The sequence below is a fragment of the Lolium rigidum genome, chromosome 6 (assembly GCF_022539505.1).
Source record: "Lolium rigidum isolate FL_2022 chromosome 6, APGP_CSIRO_Lrig_0.1, whole genome shotgun sequence".
Lineage (NCBI taxonomy): Eukaryota > Viridiplantae > Streptophyta > Magnoliopsida > Poales > Poaceae > Lolium > Lolium rigidum.
Window position 1 is genome coordinate 315,460,870 of NC_061513.1, and position 19,478 is coordinate 315,480,347.

Consider the following 19,478-nt stretch of genomic DNA (forward strand, 5'->3'; position numbering starts at 1 on the left):
TGCGAGCCTGTGGGCCGCCGAAGACGCCCCTGCCGTGTTGCCTGTCCACGCTCCTGTTGTGGTGTGCAGCGTGCCCTTCCCCGACCATGGAATCCACCGAGTCCGGGTCGTCTTCTTCCGGTGATGAGTGATGCATCCTCTCCAAGGCCTGTGACGTGATGTTGAGCGATGGTCGAGCATCGCGAATGGCGCACCGCTCCGCGTTCGCCTTGGCCCCCTCCTGGACCGCGACGGCTATGGGGTTGAGCTGCGCCACCAGCGATTGCCCGGTTGGTGCTGGTGTTTGCTAGGCAATGAAGCTGGGGTCGGTGGGGTAGATCGATGGAGTTAGGCTTTCGCGCCGTGGCAGGAGGAAGGCGGCGTACGGCTGGGGACCTGTAATATCTCAGGTTTAGAGGCTATAAAATGAGAGAACACCAAAGTGTGCATTGCATTCATGCATAGAAAATCCGGGGAATTTTCGCGTTTCAAATAAAACTTACCACAGTAACTGAAGTTTCACTTGACTTGCTGGAACTGAAGTAGATCATCAAGGCAAGCGCTATAAGCTTCACTGTGATCTTTGCTAAAACCTTATTTTTGGGTAGAGATGATTTGATCTATGGGCTAGATCAAATGGAATTAGAACTATTACACAACACTATAAGTGAGGATCAAATACCAAATCTTATAAAGGATAATAACATGGTATTCCTTACCACAACACATTCTCTAAGAATCAAACGCTAACTTATTAATACTTAAAAGTTAGCAACTACCTTTGTTTGTAATTTAATTCACTTCTAAACTTATTACCCAATAAGGTAGACCACAGGGTCTAAAGTGCATAAAAGCCACCCATTCTTATTTAAATCATAACTTCTTAAACATATGGAATATCATAAAACTAAATCCGTTTACATTACGAATTATAGTTCAAACTATTTGAATAAAACTAACTATGAGTATTTTGAAACTCATATGATCATGCCTTGGTGAAATCAAACACTAACTATCCAAAATTGAGAAATAACACTCAACCTTGACCTTTTGACCAATATTAAAACATAAATCCAATCATACATGATATGGTGCACTATCCACAAGTATAAAAGCATTCACAAGATATTAGTACCAAATGCCACTTGGCTACCCAAAAATAAATCATATGAGAGGATAATGATCATGCCACATAGGATGAAACTATCTACATGACTTGCTTTCCAAGCTATGCCACCTCATGCTCAAAGGATTGCTATGGATGAGGGCATGGCAACCAAGCACCTTACTCATCTAACCAACACAAGAGTCACCACCCATGTGTCATGATACTAGAGCTTACCCAAGCCTATAAATAGATCCACACCCTTCATCCATTTGCTCATCAAGTACCATGATAGATGGGAACAAACACATAGAGCCACTCCATGTGAATTAGCTAGGATCAAGATGAAGAAGCTAGGAGGTGGAGGCATACCACAAGATGTAAGTTTACCATATTTCCTGAAGAACAAGCTACAGAAGATACCAAGGTAGAATTCCTAGGTAAACCATATATTTAGAGGATCATATCATCATCTCTTGAGTAGGACCTTAGGATATTCCAAGCCATTGAGAAGTGAGAGAAGTTATAATACTAACCATAGACATGTTCATACAAGAATATGAGAGAAGTACTAATCCTAGTTGTTCAAGTCAATATATGATCTTGGAGGTGAGAACCCTATTCCATTAGCAATACTTTAGGAAACCAATTCCATAATCATCACAACTTGGTATTAATTATAAACCCTAAGAATCTAGGATGAGTGTGATGAGAGGAATATTAAAGAGGGATTAATGAGGAATGAGTAGATCTTGTCTAATGCATGATCTTACCTTATAAATTGAGATGATAAGTTAAACCTATATATGTGATCCATAGATCTCATCCTTCTCAGGAAATAATAAGTAATTCACTAGTAATACCCAAACCAATCCTCATGCCTATTTAAACTTCAACTAGTGAAGCATTACCCAAAACCCTAAACCTTTTCACATAGGATCCAACCCACATAAAATAATATGTTATAACTTGTGTATCATGGATCACAAGTATAAACCAAGCCATATATACCTAGGGCCTAAATGCCACTTGGTGAGTAGAGTGAAACCAATATCCAATTCTACTGTGACTTCCAATTACCTTGCTTAGTTGCCAAATGGAATATTGTGTCATAATTGAACCATCACCTTAGAAAGTGAATTGACTATGAGGAGTGTAGAATCTATTCTAAATAAGTTAAGCTAGAAGTAGCTAAGCAAGATTGTTACACAAATAGAGTTTATCCAACCATGTGCCCCAATCTTAGAAATAATCCTTCACATAGAATGATGAATTCATCTCATTCTCATTACCATTTACAATTAATATTGTTAAGTTATAACAAAACCTAATAACATGTTTACTATGCATCTGTTATAAATTTTCAAATCAATCAAACAGGTTTGGTTCCTGAATTAAATAGGAATTTAGAAAAACCCTTAAATCCATTTTAACATTTTAAAATACACCTCACAAGAAAACCAAGTTAATCATCTATTAAATAGTTGTGTAAACAAAAGAACTATGCAGTGAGTATTATCATGAAGTGATATTGATATTCAAGTATTTTAGGACCTGCAAAACAAAACAGAATTCAAATTTGAATTCAAATAACAAATTCAATTCAGAAAATAAAACAGAAAATAAATAGAAAAGAGAAGAGAGAGAGGACTTACCTTACCTGGACCGCAGCAGCCCGAAGCCTACCCCAACAGCAGCCCATCAAAGCCCAGGAGCAGTCCAGCCCAAGGCCAGATACCGTTTCAGCTTGCTTCAAAATTCGTGCGAGTCAAGTCATCGTCTTCGTCTTCCTCCACGGCGTCGACAGCGCAGAGAGGAGCTCTGGCCACGTCCTCGTCGTGGATAAGCTCACTCCGGACGTCGCAGACGATCTCTGAACCTCGTACAAGCATTCTCGCATCCGAGCCTATCCCAAACGTGCCAAGATTCGCGCCCGGATCGAGTTCATCCTCGTCGCCATATCCGCACCGTCTTTGGCGATGCGCCGACGATTCTGACCTAGCCATGGCCTATAAATAGGAAGGGAGAACCGCCGGGTAGTCCTTGTTTTTCGCCGCCCATCCAATCCATCTCTAGCCCTCTCTATCTCTCACTGGAACCACTGCCATGGCCGGCTAGTTCTCCGGCTAGCCGTTGATAGAAGCCACCCCAGAGTCCACCGTTAGGTCGAGGAGGTGCGCCTTGGCGTGTAGATCATCTGGGTGCAAGCAATCGTCAAGGGGAGCAAGGTGCAGGACGAATTTGGTCATTCCCTTTCTCAGTACCTCGCCGGAATCGGTGATTTTCTGATCAACTCCGGCAGCCATCGTCGTCGCCAACCACACCATCAAACCTCACGGTGAGCTTGCGCATCATTAGAGCCAACTCTCGCTTCCTAGTATCATCCCTAGCTCGAGTTAGCCGCTTGGCCGGAGCAGCGCCGCCACGGATGTCTTCTCCGGCGAAGCTCCGGTGAGTATTTCGGTAAACCATCACCACAGTTGTGCTCAGTAGATCAAGGGGAGTCGATTAGTACTAGCCACGCATCTCGGGGAGCCCAGAATCGGCGTCGCCGTCGCGTCCTGACTCGCCGGCGACAAGCCGCCGGTGATGTCGACGTGGCAGTGGGACCCGTTGACCTTTTTGACCCAGTCAACTGCCAACGAGGCAGGTGACCTGGCACAGGACCCACCTGTCTGTGGACAGGGTTAGCTCTGTCCGGGTATGTTTAGTGTTTTCCCTTATTTATAAATTCCAGAAAATCACTGATACTTTGTAAAATCATACAAAATTCATTTCAACTCAGAAAAATATGAATAATATATCAAAATGCTCACAAAAATAAACTCTATTCAAATAAAATATAAAACAAAAATGTGTGTCAAAATAAAAATTCACTTATTTTTTAACTTTATTAATTATGCCTTTCCACTTATTTAAAACATAATTTGAATTCAATAATTAGTGAAGTTTCAAAAGTAAATAATAACTATTTAGTAACTAAGTAAAATGTTAAGATTAATTTTCTTTATCATAATTGCTTCCACTTAAATATTATTGATAATTATAAAACCCTAATTCTGAAAATTAAACCCTAACTCAAATTTGTCTTAATTTTTAAACCTTTTAAAATAATTAAATGATAAGGCTATTATTAATTTGGTGCAAAGTACTTAATCACATTAATTCTAGTACCAAGTACTACTTTAAGAATTGGATCATAATTTAGAACCCTAGTTTTATTATAAGTTAGAATCTGGATCCCATTATTTTATGTGATCATTTGAAAATGCTTTAACCCTAAAACCCTAGTTGCTTATCACATGTGATCATGTGAATTCCACCTTACATAGAGAACCTTATTATGTGACCAACAAATACAAGTCATGATCCACCAACATAGAACCAATTCACATGAGTCATCATTTCATGTCTTTATTCTTAATTAAAACCTATATGATTCACTAGTATCACTTAGGAGCAAACCCTAACTTGTTAATTGGATTAGTACCATTGATCACCACTCCTATATACCATACCATTAGGATAAACCTCAATCATTAAACCCTAGTAGAACCATAAGATAAACCCTAGTACCAACCTTATGTAGCAACACACAACACATGCTTCTATTCCACTAAACCCTACTTAGGAAACGATAAGCCACTTAGCTTAGAAACCATTAGAGATTATTTAGTAAAGCAATTGTGAGATCATAGTAAACCTTAACTCATAGCAACACCTTGATAATCATCCTTTGATATGATGCTTAGAAGAAACCATGGTAATAACCCTACCAATACTTGCTACATAGAAACCCATTCCAAGTTAAGAACCCAACTAGTTCCTATTAGAGAACTAAATGAATCTAATAGTAAACCCTAGAAACCATAGCTCCTATTTTTAATAGTTCTTGTTCTTATTTACCCTGTTCTTCAAAAGTTATTCTTTTGAAGTACAAATGTCAATCAAACCTTAGAAGCCCTAATCCTTCTTTGAAATACTCATTATTTCTTAAACAACATGTTCTTCAAAATTTATTATTTTGAAGTATAATACAAGTAATCATCAACCATGTTCTGTAGAACTTAAAATTGACAACTGTTCTTTACATATTATTCCACCACTATTATTAGTGTGTATGATTGTTATGATGTATTATATCACGTGTATATGCTAGTCTTATAACCAAACCCTAATAAGAACCTTGTTTGAGAACCATTCTAAAAGTGCAACCAACCCTAAAGAAAGCTTTACAACTCATACATCCTAAATCATCGAGGTTAGGTTACGCTCGGGACGATTGCATCTCATACTATGCATTATAGCATCTTTGCCAGTTCTTTAAACATTGTCCTTACCGGACGATGATGGTATTTCAGCATTTGGACTTCTCACGTATCGAAGCTTTTGCCTGCATAATCTTGCAGTCAAGAAAGGCAAGTTCATCGCTTGCTCATGTCATTTGATTATTTGTATCAAACTATATGCAAAGTACTATACTTACCACTCATGCATTGAAAAGCAAAGTATTATTTTACAATTATGAATATGACTATGTGGTGGGCAATGGAACCATGGTATGTGTTGATATGGTGGAGGTTCCATTGCATGGGTACTACTCATCTAGGACTAAGTACCAATGCCGTCCAGGTGATTCTAGCGTCGTACATATCGCGTTGACCATAAGATCTATAATGGCTCTGGGAAGTCAGCTGTATCTTTTCCCTTCTGCACGCCAACGGACTGGTAGAGCTGCGGGGTGTTGGAGGCACTGCCGTAGGTTGGGATAGCCTTTTAAATCCCCATCCATATTTGATGTTGAGCTCTACGGTCTATGATGGATTGTCCAAAGTACACCGTGAGTAAAGCCGTATTACCGGGAGAAGTCTATTGGGGGTGTACGGGTGGACAAAAGGGTGGGTTTGCAGGGTCGCGAAGAAGGCAGTGATTGGCTTGGATCTTACACCTGGCCCCACACCAAGGAAGTGTGGACGAGCATGCATCTCTGATAGGTATCAAGGATAAGGTCTCTTATGGGAAAAGTAACGCACCTCTGCAGAGGATACTGACTTGTGACTGTCACTCCCTGTTCCGGGAAGGGAACTCGCGAACGCGAGCAGAAAGGAACTCCACGAAGTTCTGGTCAACTCCGTGAAGACCGACGGGCATAGTTTTCAGATTAAAATAAACCTTTTGAAGAAATGTTTATGAAAACTTGCATTGGCCTATGACTTTCCGGTCTATGGCTGTAGCTAGTGCATGATACACCTATTTCCTAATATGAACTTGCTGAGTACGCTCGTACTCATTCCCTCCCATTTGAACCCCCTTCTTAGATCAAGGCACCGAAGGAGAAACTACCGTGGAACTCGAAGACAAAGGAATCAACTGCAACAAGATGAAGAATCCAATCAAAGAAGTCAATGGAGTCAACTTCTGCATCAGCTATAATGGAAACCTAGACTAGTAATAGAAGGGAACCTTTCCCTAATCCTAGCACCTAAGTAGCTAGATTTCTGTAGCAAGCCAAGTAGCTCATAAGCTTGAGTTAGCAATAAGATAGACTACGAGTCGTTCTTCTGGAGCTTTATTTGAAGTTTTACCTCACTGTAAAGTAGGAGGCTATGTTGATCTTATGTAAACAGTTCGTGTGTACTTCTATAGACATACCTTGGACTCGCATATGTTTCTGTTGTACCACTCTGAGAGATGTAATATGAGTGGAACGGTGTTTCACTTGTGTTATGTCAACGACTTGTGTACTACACCATGCAGTGGTACGCTGGGTCATTTCAGGACCATGGTCGTGGGATTGGGGATTCGCGATTGATTTTCTTCTACAGAAACAATGATTCTGTATGATTTGCTTTAGCCTGGGCGGTTTCATCCGGTTTCTTCTGCGTGTGCTATAAATATTGCCGGTTTCTTCTACGTGAGTTATGGACGAAAATCCCGCGTGGGAGGGAGCGATGAAAAAAAACCTTTCTAATGGTCGTAAAAAAATGTGTAATCCCATGAATCATGGTCGTTGATGGTGGATAACATTTATGGCACGCTGATGCATTGTTTGATGATGTGGTGGAAGGGTAAAATGGTCAGATGAGAAATATATAGGACAAAACTTTCGACCGGAGGAAACAGAACCAGTTCCTCCTTTTTATATAGTAGAGAAAAGAATTGTACGCCCAATGTCTCATGTTTTGTGAAACATGTTTTAGGACACGTACAATGGTTGATAATACTGTCTTATCTTAATCATGTTACATAATCTAGATATAACAATAAAACATGATATAAAATGGGTTGATTTTTAGTTTTATCTTTAGTAACGAGACATCCTAAATTTGTTGTGAGAGAGATTGTGCTAAGAGATGCGCTTAGCTAAGAGAAGACAAAGTCTTTTTTTCATCTTTCTCTTTCATCCACCTCAGTATTTATTCCTACGTGTAAGGGTATTTTACCCTTATCCATTATTTTGGTAACAATGACACCATGCTAGAGTATTTGGCCTAATACATGTTTGTAAGGATAATCCCAGGTATTAGCCAAAGAGGCATAAATGGTGTATCAAAGGAACAAGAAGGCTAAAGGAGACCCCCCACTTCGACAACAATCAAAAAGGGGTCTACAAGCAGAATCCGGTCAGAGTCCCGGTTGGACCGGACCGTGCGCCGGCTGGCTCCGGCCTGCCGCCCGGTCAACCGGGCGCACGGCCGGGCGCTCCGGCGCCGACCGGATCCTGCGCTGATGCCAACCGGACGACTTACTGTAAGACACGAACTGGCCCCCGGTCGGGCTCCGGTCTGCCGCCTGGTTTGGACCGGCGTGTCCGGTTCCTTGCCCGGTCTGACCGGGCTCTGGACCGGGCGCCCCGGCGGCGACCGAGCCCTACGCTGACAACAACCGGAGGAGTACTGCAAGACATTTCGAGGCTCCGGTCGAGGTCCGGCCTGCCGCCCGGTTTGGACCGGCGGGTCCGGTCTGTGGCCCGGTCCGACCGGCCCCTGCGCCGGGCCGTCCGGTCTGTGGTCCGGTTGACCGGGAATCTCGGGAGAAAGTTGATGTGTCAAGTGAGCAACGGCCATATTTCAAGTGACACTATAAATAGCCCTTCTCCTACCTCTGAGAGGGTAGGCACTACACTATAATCTGTTCTTGAGCTCTCTCGCTCATACTCCATTGCTAGAAACACCAAAAGCCTCAGATCTCCCTCCTCCTCCACCCAAACTCAAATCCCTCCGGGAAAATGATAGAGGAGGACCCGATCTACTGTTCTACCAAGCCAAATCTCATTCCCCCTTGTATTCATCAAGAAGCTTGCTTCCTAGGGTTCCTTGGAAACCCTAGGTGGGCAAGAGTGGTTTGGAAGCATCCGAGCTGTGGATTTGCTCCTGACAAGATTGTGAAGGTTTGGAGGCTACCTCAAAGTCTACCACAAGTGAGCGAGCTATTCCTTCGTGGGATAGGCTCCGGAGAATAGGGTGAGCCTTCGTGGCATGGGGAATCCTTCGTGGGACCTCCACCCCTCCAAACGTGACGTACCTTCTTGCAAAGGAAGGGAACACGGGAATACATCCTCGTCTCTGCGTGCTATCGGTTATTGATACGTCTCCGACGTATCGATAATTTCTTATGTTCCATGCCACATTATTGATGTTATCTACATGTTTTATGCACACTTTATGTCATATTCGTGCATTTTCTGGAACTAACCTATTAACAAGATGCCGAAGTGCCGGTTCCGTTTTACGCTGTTTTTGGTTTCGTAAATCCTAGTAACGAAATATTCTCGGAATCGGACGAAATCAACGCCCGGGTTCCTATTTTCACCGGAAGCATCCAGAACACACGAGAAGGACCGAGAGGGGGCATCGGGCCCCCGGACCATAGGCCGGCGCGGCCCAGGCCCCGGCCGCGCCGCCATATGGTGTGGCCCCCGTAAGCCCTCCTGCGCCGCCTCTTCGCCTATATAAAGCCTCCGTCGCGAAAACCCCGATACGTTCGACGAAACCCACGAAACCTTCCAGAGCCGCCGCCATCGCGAGGCCAAGATCCGGGGGACAGGAGTCTCCGTTCCGGCACGCCGCCGGAGCGGGGAAGTGCCCCGGAAGGCTTCTCCATCGACACCGCTGCCATCTCCATCGCCATCTTCATCACCGCTGCTGCTCCCATGAGGAGGGAGTAGTTCTCCATCGAGGCTCGGGGCTGTACCGGTAGCTATGTGGTTCATCTCTCTTCCATGTACCTCAATACAATAATCTCATGAGCTGCTTTACATGATTGAGATTCATATGAGTTTTGTATCACTATTCATCTATGTGCTACTCTAGCAATGTTATTAAAGTAGTCCTATTCCTCCCGCACGTGTGTAAAGGTGACGAGTGTGTGCACCGTGTTAGTACTTGGTTTATGCTATGATCATGATCTCTTGTAGATTGCGAAGTTAACTATTGCTATGATAATATTGATGTGATCTATTCCTCCTACATATGCATGAAGGTGACGAGTGTGCATGCTATGTTAGTACTTGGTTTAATCTGTTGATCTATCTTACACTACAAGGTTACTAAAATATGAACAAATTGTGGAGCTTGTTAACTCCGGCATTGAGGGTTCGTGTAATCCTACGCAATGCGTTCATCATCCAACAAAAGTGTAGAGTATGCATTTATCTATTCTATTATGTGATCAATGTTGAGAGTGTCCACTAGTGAAAGTCTAATCCCTAGGCCTTGTTCCTAAATACTGCTGCGTTACTACTGCTTGTTTACTGTTTCACTGTGTTACTACTGCTGCAATACTACCACCATCAACCACGCGCCAGTCCTGGACAGCATCAAGTATTTTCTGGCACCGTTGCTACTGCTCATATATATTCATACCACCCGTGTTTCACTATCTCTTCGCCGAACTAGTGCACCTATTAGGTGTGTTGGGGACACAAGAGACTTCTTGCTTTGTGGTTGCAGGGTTGCATGAGAGGGATATCTTTGACCTCTTCCTCCCTGAGTTCGATAAACCTTGGGTGATCCACTTAAGGGAAAACTTGCTGCTGTTCTACAAACCTCTGCTCTTGGAGGCCCAACACTGTCTACAGGGAAAGGAGGGGGAACGTAGACATCAAGCACTTTTCTGGCGCCGTTGCCGGGGAGGAAAGGTAAAAGGTACTCACACTCCGGACCTCGGCTACTAAGCTATTTTCGCCGTTGTAAGTACTCGAAGCTATTTCCTTTAGATCCTGCAATTGCATCTTTTTGTTTCTTGTTTACACTAGTAAGGCATAATGGACAACATCTGTGAGCTTTTTATTCTATTTCCTGAGTCAAGACATGAATGGTTTAATGCGAAAATTAAAAAACCCATGGAATCTTATTTGCATGCTAGTAGCAATGATATTAGTATGAATGCTTTGAACACCATTGTTGCTAATGATATGGAAAATTCTAAGCTTGGGGAAGCTGGCTTTGATGAGCATGATATTTTTAGTCCCCCAAGCATTGAGGAGAAAATTTTCTTTGATGATACTTTGCCTCCTATTTATGATGATTATAATGATATTGGTCTTTTAGTGCCGCCTACTATGGAGAGTAATTTTTATGATGATAATACTATGCCTCCTACACTTGATGAGAATAATAATGATAGCTACTTTGTTGAATTTGCTCCTACTACAATTAATAAGAATAACTATGCTTATGTTGGGAGTAGTAATAATTTTATGCATGAGACTCATGATAAGAATGCTTTATGTGATAGTTATATTGTTGAATTTGCTCATGACGCTACTGAAAGTTATTATGAGAGAGGAAAATATGGTTGTAGAAATTTTCATGTTACTAAAACACCTCTCTATGTGCTGAAATTTTTGAAGTTACTCGTGTTTTATCTTCCTATGCTTGTTACTTTGCTCTTCATGAACTTGTTTATTTACAAGATTCCTTTGCATAGGAAGCATGTTAGACTTAAATGTGTTTTTAATTTGCCTCTTGATGCTCTCTTTTGCTTCAAATACTATTTCTTGCGAGTGCATCATTAAAACTGCTGAGCCCATCTTAATGGCTATAAAGAAAGAACTTCTTGGGAGATAACCCATGTGTTATTTTGCTACAGTACTTTGTTTTATATTTGTGTCTTGGAAGTTGTTTACTACTGTAGCAACCTCTCCTTATCTTAGTTTTGTGTTTTGTTGTGCCAAGTAAAGTCTTTGATAGTAAAGTCAATACTAGATTTGGATTACTGCGTAGAAACTGTTTTCTTGCTGTCACGAATCTGGGCCTAATTCTCTGTAGGTAACTCAGAAAATTATGCCAATTTACGTGAGTGATCCTCAGATATGTACGCAACTTTCATTCAATTTGAGCATTTTCATCTGAGCAAGTCTGGTGCCATTTTAAAATTCATCTTTACGAACTGTTCTGTTTTGACAGATTCTGCCTTTTATTTCGCATTGCTTCTTTCGCTGTGTTGGGTGGATTTCTTTGTTCCATTACCTTCCAAGTAGCTTTGGGCAATGTCCGGAAGTGTTAAGAATGATTGTGTCACCTCTGAACATGTGAGTTTTTGATTATGCACTAACCCTCTAATGAGTTTGTTTCGAGTTTGGTGTGAAGGAAGTTTTCAAGGGTCAAGAGAGGAGGATGATATACTATGATCAAGAAGAGTGAAAGCTCTAAGCTTGGGGATGCCCCGGTGGTTCACCCCTGCATATATCAAGAAGACTCAAGCATCTAAGCTTGGGGATGCCCAAGGCATCCCCTTCTTCATCGACAACATTATCGGGTTCCTCCCCGAAACTATATTTTTATTCCATCACATCTTATGTGCTTTTTCTTGGAGCGTCGGTTTGTTTTTGTTTTTTTTGTTTTGTTTGAATAAAATGGATCCTAGCATTCACTTTATGGGAGAGAGACACGCTCCGCTGTAGCATATGGACAAGTATGTCCTTGGTTTCTACTCATAGTATTCATGGCGAAGTTTCTCCTTCGTTAAATTGTTATATGGTTGGAATTGGAAAATGATACATGTAGTAATTGCTATAAATGTCTTGGGTAATGTGATACTTGGCAATTGTTGTGCTCATGATTAAGCTCTTGCATCATATGCTTTGCACCCATTAATGAAGAAATACATAGAGCATGCTAAAATTTGGTTTGCATATTTGGTTTCTCTAAGGTCTAGATAATTTCTAGTATTGAGTTTGAACAACAAGGAAGACGATGTAGAGTCTTATAATGTTTACAATATGTCTCTTATGTGAGTTTTGCTGCACCGGTTCATCCTTGTGTTTGTTTCAAATAAGCCTTGCTAGCCTAAACCTTGTATCGAGAGGGAATACTTCTCATGCATCCAAAATACTTGAGCCAACCACTATGCCATTTGTGTCCACCATACCTACCTACTACATGGTATTTTCCGCCATTCCAAAGTAAATTGCTTGAGTGCTACCTTTAAAATTCCATCATTCACCTTTGCAATATATAGCTCATGGGACAAATAGCCTAAAAACTATTATGGTATTGAATATGTACTTATGCACTTTATCTCTTATTAAGTTGCTTGTTGTGCGATAACCATGTTCACTGGGGACGCCATCAACTATTCATTGTTGAATTTCATGTGAGTTGCTATGCATGTCCGTCTTGTTTGAAGTAAGAGCGATCTACCACCTTATGGTTAAGCATGCATATTGTTAGAGAAGAACATTGGGCCGCTAACTAAAGCCATGATCCATGGTGGAAGTTTCAGTTTTGGACAAATATCCTCAATCTCAAATGAGAAAATTATTAATTGTTGTTACATGCTTATGCATAAAAGAGGAGTCCATTATCTCGTTGTCTATGTTGTCCCGGTATGGATGTCTAAGTTGAAGAATAATCAATAGCGAGAAATCCAATGCGAGCTTTCTCCTTAGACCTTTGTACAGAGCGGCATAGAGGTACCCCTTTGTGACACTTGGTAAAAACATGTGCATTGTGATGATCCGGTAGTCCAAGCTAATTAGGACAAGGTGCGGGCACTGTTAGTACACTATGCATGAGGCTTGCAACTTATAAGATATAATTTACATGATGCATATGCTTTATTACTACCGTTGACAAAATTGTTTCATGTTTTCAAAATCAAAGCTCTAGCACAAATATAGCAATCGATGCTTTCCTCTATGGAGGACCATTCTTTTACTTTCATTGTTGAGTCAGTTCACCTATTTCTCTCCACCTCAAGAAGCAAACACTTGTGTGAACTGTGCATTGATTCCTACATACTTGCATATTGCATTTATTATATTACTCTATGTTGATAATATCCATGAGATATACATGTTATAAGTTGAAAGCAACCGCTGAAACTTCATCTTCCTTTGTGTTGCTTCAATGCCTCTACTTTGAATTATTGCTTTATGAGTTAACTCTTATGCAAGACTTATTGATGCTTGTCTTTAAGTACTATTCATGAAAAGTCTTTGCTTTATGATTCACTTGTTTACTCATGTCATTACCATTGTTTTGATCGCTGCATTCACTACATATGCTTTACAAATAGTATGATCAAGATTATGATGGCATGTCACTCCAGTAAATTATCCGTGTTATCGTTTTACCTGCTCGGGACGAGCGAGAACTAAGCTTGGGGATGCTGATACGTCTCCGACGTATCGATAATTTCTTATGTTCCATGCCACATTATTGATGTTATCTACATGTTTTATGCACACTTTATGTCATATTCGTGCATTTTCTCGGAACTAACCTATTAACAAGATGCCGAAGTGCCGGTCTCGTTTTCTGCTGTTTTTGGTTTCATAAATCCTAGTAACGAAATATTCTCGGAATCGGACGAAATCAACGCCCGGGTTCCTATTTTCACCGGAAGCATCCGGAACACACGAGAAGGACCGGAGGGGGGCACCGGGCCCCCGGACCATAGGCCGGCGCGGCCCAGGCCCCGGCCGCGCCGCCATATGGTGTGGCCCCCCGTAAGCCCTCCCCGCGCCGCCTCTTCGCCTATATAAAGCCTCCGTCGCGAAAACCCCGATACGTTCGACGAAACCCACGAAACCTTCCGCAGCCGCCGCCATCGCGAGGCCAAGATCCGGGGACAGGAGTCTCTGTTCCGGCACGCTGCCGGAGCGGGGAAGTGCCCCCGGAAGGCTTCTCCATCGACACCGCTGCCATCTCCATCGCCATCTTCATCACCGCCGCTGCTCCCATGAGGAGGGAGTAGTTCTCCATCGAGGCTCGGGGCTGTACCGGTAGCTATGTGGTTCATCTCTCTTCCATGTACCTCAATACAATAATCTCATGAGCTGCTTTACATGATTGAGATTCATATGAGTTTTGTATCACTATTCATCTATGTGCTACTCTAGCAATGTTATTAAAGTAGTCCTATTCCTCCCGCACGTGTGTAAAGGTGACAGTGTGTGCACCGTGTTAGTACTTGGTTTATGCTATGATCATGATCTCTTGTAGATTGCGAAGTTAACTATTGCTATGATAATATTGATGTGATCTATTCCTCCTACATATGCATGAAGGTGACAGTGTGCATGCTATGTTAGTACTTGGTTTAATCTGTTGATCTATCTTACACTACAAGGTTACTAAAATATGAACAAATTGTGGAGCTTGTTAACTCCGGCATTGAGGGTTCGTGTAATCCTATGCAATGCGTTCATCATCCAACAAAAGTGTAGAGTATGCATTTATCTATTCTGTTATGTGATCAATGTTGAGAGTGTCCACTAGTGAAAGTCTAATCCCTAGGCCTTGTTCCTAAATACTGCTGCGTTACTACTGCTTGTTTACTGTTTCACTGTGTTACTACTGCTGCAATACTACCACCATCAACCACGCGCCAGTCCTGGACAGCATCAAGTATTTTCTGGCACCGTTGCTACTGCTCATATATATTCATACCACCTGTGTTTCACTATCTCTTCGCCGAACTAGTGCACCTATTAGGTGTGTTGGGGACACAAGAGACTTCTTGCTTTGTGGTTGCAGGGTTGCATGAGAGGGATATCTTTGACCTCTTCCTCCCTGAGTTCGATAAACCTTGGGTGATCCACTTAAGGGAAAACTTGCTGCCGTTCTACAAACCTCTGCTCTTGGAGGCCCAACACTGTCTACAGGAAAGGAGGGGGAACGTAGACATCAGTTATCTCTAACCGAACTCCTTACTTGTGATTTAACTGCCTGTGAGAGCCTTCGTGCTCGAGTTAGTTGTATCCTCATATAGGTTATTTCACCTAGTTTGCATTAGGCTCATCTTTATATTCCGCAAAGCCTAATATTGCAAAGGAAGAATTAAAATCTGTAGAAGCCTATTCACCCCCCTCTAGGTTTACCATCTCTGAACTTTCGATTGGTATCAGAGCCTGGACTCTTATTAAGGGCTTCACCGCCTTAAGAGTGAGATGGATAAACTATTCGAGGGTCTAGATGAAGACTCTAACCTTTCGGTTAAAGAAATGAAATCTAGATTCTTGGCATATGATGCCGAGAAGAAGAAAAAGGAGGATGACCTACAAAGCCAAATGGCAGAGATGTCTGCCATGCTTAAGAACTTGACTAGTGGGAATCCTAGTGCGATTTCGGCCTCTCACGGGAGTTTCCATGAAGTCAACCATGACTATCCCAAAAACACTTCACCCATTCCTCATATAAACCATAGTGGGAATGTTCCCCATTTTGATGGAACTCACTTTCCTTTTTTGGAAATCTGCTATGGAATCTCATATTCGCAGCTGCAGTGTGGAGTTATGGGAGATCATTGTTCATGGATACCGGAAGCCACATGATCCCGTTTGGTTGACCTCCGCCGAATTCTACAACCATAAACTCAAGGGATTTCTATTTTCGTGCCCTCAGGTCCTTAGTTGTGCTCAGTTTTCCCCAGCTCGTTAGTTTTTCCTCAGTTTTCCCCTCCCTCTAGTTTGAAACCCCTCGCAGACGCTCGGACGGGAGGGTTGCCGTCAGGTCAGAGGCCTTACCGTTAACGTTAATCTGACGGGTGGGGCTGCACAGAGGGCAGTTCCTCTCTGACCCGTCTCGTGCTGACAAATGGGGCCGCTCTATTGGGCTGCCGCAGCGAATGACCAGTGGGGTCATCTATTTTTCAGGAAAAGTCATATATTGCCGCTCTGAGGGGCTGCCGCAGCCAATGACCAGTGGGGTCATCTATTTTTCAGGAAAAGACATATATTTGCCGCTTCCTGGGGCTGCCGCGGCCAATGACCAGTGGGGTCGTCTATTTATTTATAGAAAATCATATATTGCCGCTCTGTGGGGCCTCCGCAGCCAATGACCGCTGGGGTTGTCTATTTATTTAGAGAATATAATATAGAGCCGCTCTGTGGGGCCGCCTCAGCCCATGGCAGGTGACTATTTTCGTAGCTTAATTTAAAGTGACTCTTATGCTAAGCATTGTGCATAATATATAGAAAATAGCTAGATCTCTAAATATATAGAAAATAGCTAGATCTCTAAAGGGGATGGATGCATGGCTTCACGTCGTCGTCACTTTCATCGTCAGTATCTTCGTCGTCTGAGTAGTAGTACTTCCTGCACATTGTTCCGTCGAACACCTTCACTGTGAGCACATCATCGCCTTCATATTTGAAGTGTACGTAGCAGCCGAAATCCACACCGTGCGCGATGGCGAAATTCTCCCAGCCCTTGTCGAGATACATCCGGCCTTGTCCGTCAAATAGGACCTCCACGGTCCAGAGACGAGGACCGCAGTCAGCTGCTCGCAGATACACCTTAGCTGGCTCCTGGCCGTCAAGATAGTCCGCAAAATTTTTTGGGAGTGCCTGCAAAGAGATCGAGCGCCGATCGTTTGAAATTAAAGGTTTTTTAGAACATGCCCATAATTAATCACATGCATCATATATGTGGGAACGCATACGTACCTTCTTGACCAAAGGGTCTTCATAGATGACGATGAAGAACTCCTCTATGATCAATGGCAGTGTTGACGATGGTGGTGGTGGCAATGATGATGATCCACCACCCCGGCTGCCCCTTTCCCTTCCCCTTCCCCTTCCCCTTCCCCTTCCCCTTCCGTTCCGCGTCCGAGACGTGGAAGCCATGGTGATACGTCTCCGACGTATCGATAATTTCTTATGTTCCATGCCACATTATTGATGATATCTACATGTTATATGCACATTTTATGTCATATTTATGCGTTTTCCGGAACTAACCTATTGACGAGATGCCGAAAGGCCAGTTGCTGTTTTCTGCTGTTTTTGGTTTCAGAAATCCTAGTAACGAAATATTCTCGGAATTGGACGAAATCAACGCCCAGGTTCCTATTTTCACCGGAAGCATCCAGAACACCCGAGAGCCGCCAGAGGGAAGCCCTGGGGGCCCCACACTACACCCTGGCGCGGCCAGAGGGGGGGCCGCGCCGCCCTATGGTGTGGTGGCCCCAGGCCCCCTCCGAGGCTGCCCTTCCGCCTATTTAAAGCCTCCGTCGCGAAAACCCTAGGACGATCGACGAAACCCACAGAAACCTTCCAGAGCCGCCGCCATCGCGAAGCCAAGATCTGGGGGTCAGGAGTCTCTGTTCCGGCACGCCGTCGGGACGGGGAAGTGCCCTCGGAAGGCTTCTCCATCGACACCGCTGCCATCTCCACCGCCATCTTCATCACCGCTGCTGCTCCCATGAGGAGGGAATAGTTCTCCATCGAGGCTCGGGGCTGTACCGGTAGCTATGTGGTTAATCTCTCTCCTATGTACTTCAATACAATGATCTCATGAGCTGCTTTACATGATTGAGATTCATATGAGCTTTGTATCGCTACTAGTTGTGTGCTACTCATGTGATGTTATTAAAGTAGTCTATTCCTCCTGCATGGTGTAAAGGTGACTAGTGTGTGCACCATGTGGTTCTTGTCGTAGGCTATGATCATGATCTCTTGTAGATTGTGGAGTTAATTATCATTATGATAGTATTGATGTGATCTATTCCTCCTTCATAGTGTAATGTGGACAGTGTGTGCACTATGTTAGTTCTTGGTTTATTTTGCAATGATCTATTATGCTCTAAGGTTATTTAAATATGAACATTGAATTGTGGAGCTTGTTAACTCCGGCATTGAGGGTTCGTGTAATCCTACGCAATGTGTTCATCATCCAACAAAAGAGTGTATGTAGCACATATGAGAAAGAGTTATTTATTATGTGATCAATGTTGAGAGTGTCCACTAGTGAAAGTATGATCCCTAGGCCTTGTTCCTAAATACTGCTATCGCTGCTTGTTTACTGTTTTACTGCGTTACTACTGCTGCATTACTACTGCTTGTTTACTCGTCCCGGGCAAAGCACTTTTCTGGTGCCGTTGCCACTGCTCATATATATTCATACCACCTGTATTTCACTATCTCTTCGCCAAACTAGTGCACCTATTAGGTGTGTTGGGGACACAAGAGATTTCTTGCTTTGTGGTTGCAGGGTTGCATGAGAGGGATATCTTTGACCTCTTCCTCCCTGAGTTCGATAAACCTTGGGTGATCCACTTAAGGGAAACTTGCTGTTGTTCTACAAACCTCTGCTCTTGGAGGCCCAACACTGTCTACAGGAAAAGGAGGGGGCGTAGACATCAAGCTATTTTCTGGCGCCGTTGCCGGGGAGGAAAGGTAAAAGGTACTCACACTCCGGATCTCGGCTACTAAGCTATTTTTGCCGTTGTAAGTACTCGAAGCTATTTCCTTTAGATCCTGCAATTGCATCTTTTTGTTTCTTGTTTACACTAGTTTGGCATAATGGACAAGAATGAGCTTCTTATTCTATTTCCTGATTTAAAACATGGATTGTTTGATGCGAAAATTAAAAAACCTATGGAATCTTATTTGCATGCTCGGTAGTAATATTAGTATGAATGCTTTGAACACCATTGTTGATAATGATATAGAAAGTTCTAAGCTTGGGGAAGCTGGTTTTCATGATCTTTTTAGTCCCCCAAGCATTGAGGAGAAAATTTTCTTTGATGATACTTTGCCTCCCATATATGATGATTATAATGATAGTGGTCTTTTGGTGCCACCTACTATGGAGAGTAAATTTTGTTGTGATTATACTATGCCTCCAACACTTGATGAGAATAATAATGATAGCTACTTTGTTGAATTTGCTCCCATAACAACTAATAAAATTTATTATGCTTATGTGGAGAGTAATAATTTTATGCATGAGACTCATGATAAGAATGCTTTATGTGATAGTTATATTGTTGAGTTTGCTCATGATGCTACTGAAAGTTATTATGAGAGAGGAAAATATGGTTGTAGAAATTTTCATGTTACTAAAACACCTCTCTATTTGCTGAATTTTTTTGAAGCTATACTTGTTTTATCTTCCTATGCTTGTTACTTTGTTCTTCATGAACTTGTTTATTTACATGATTC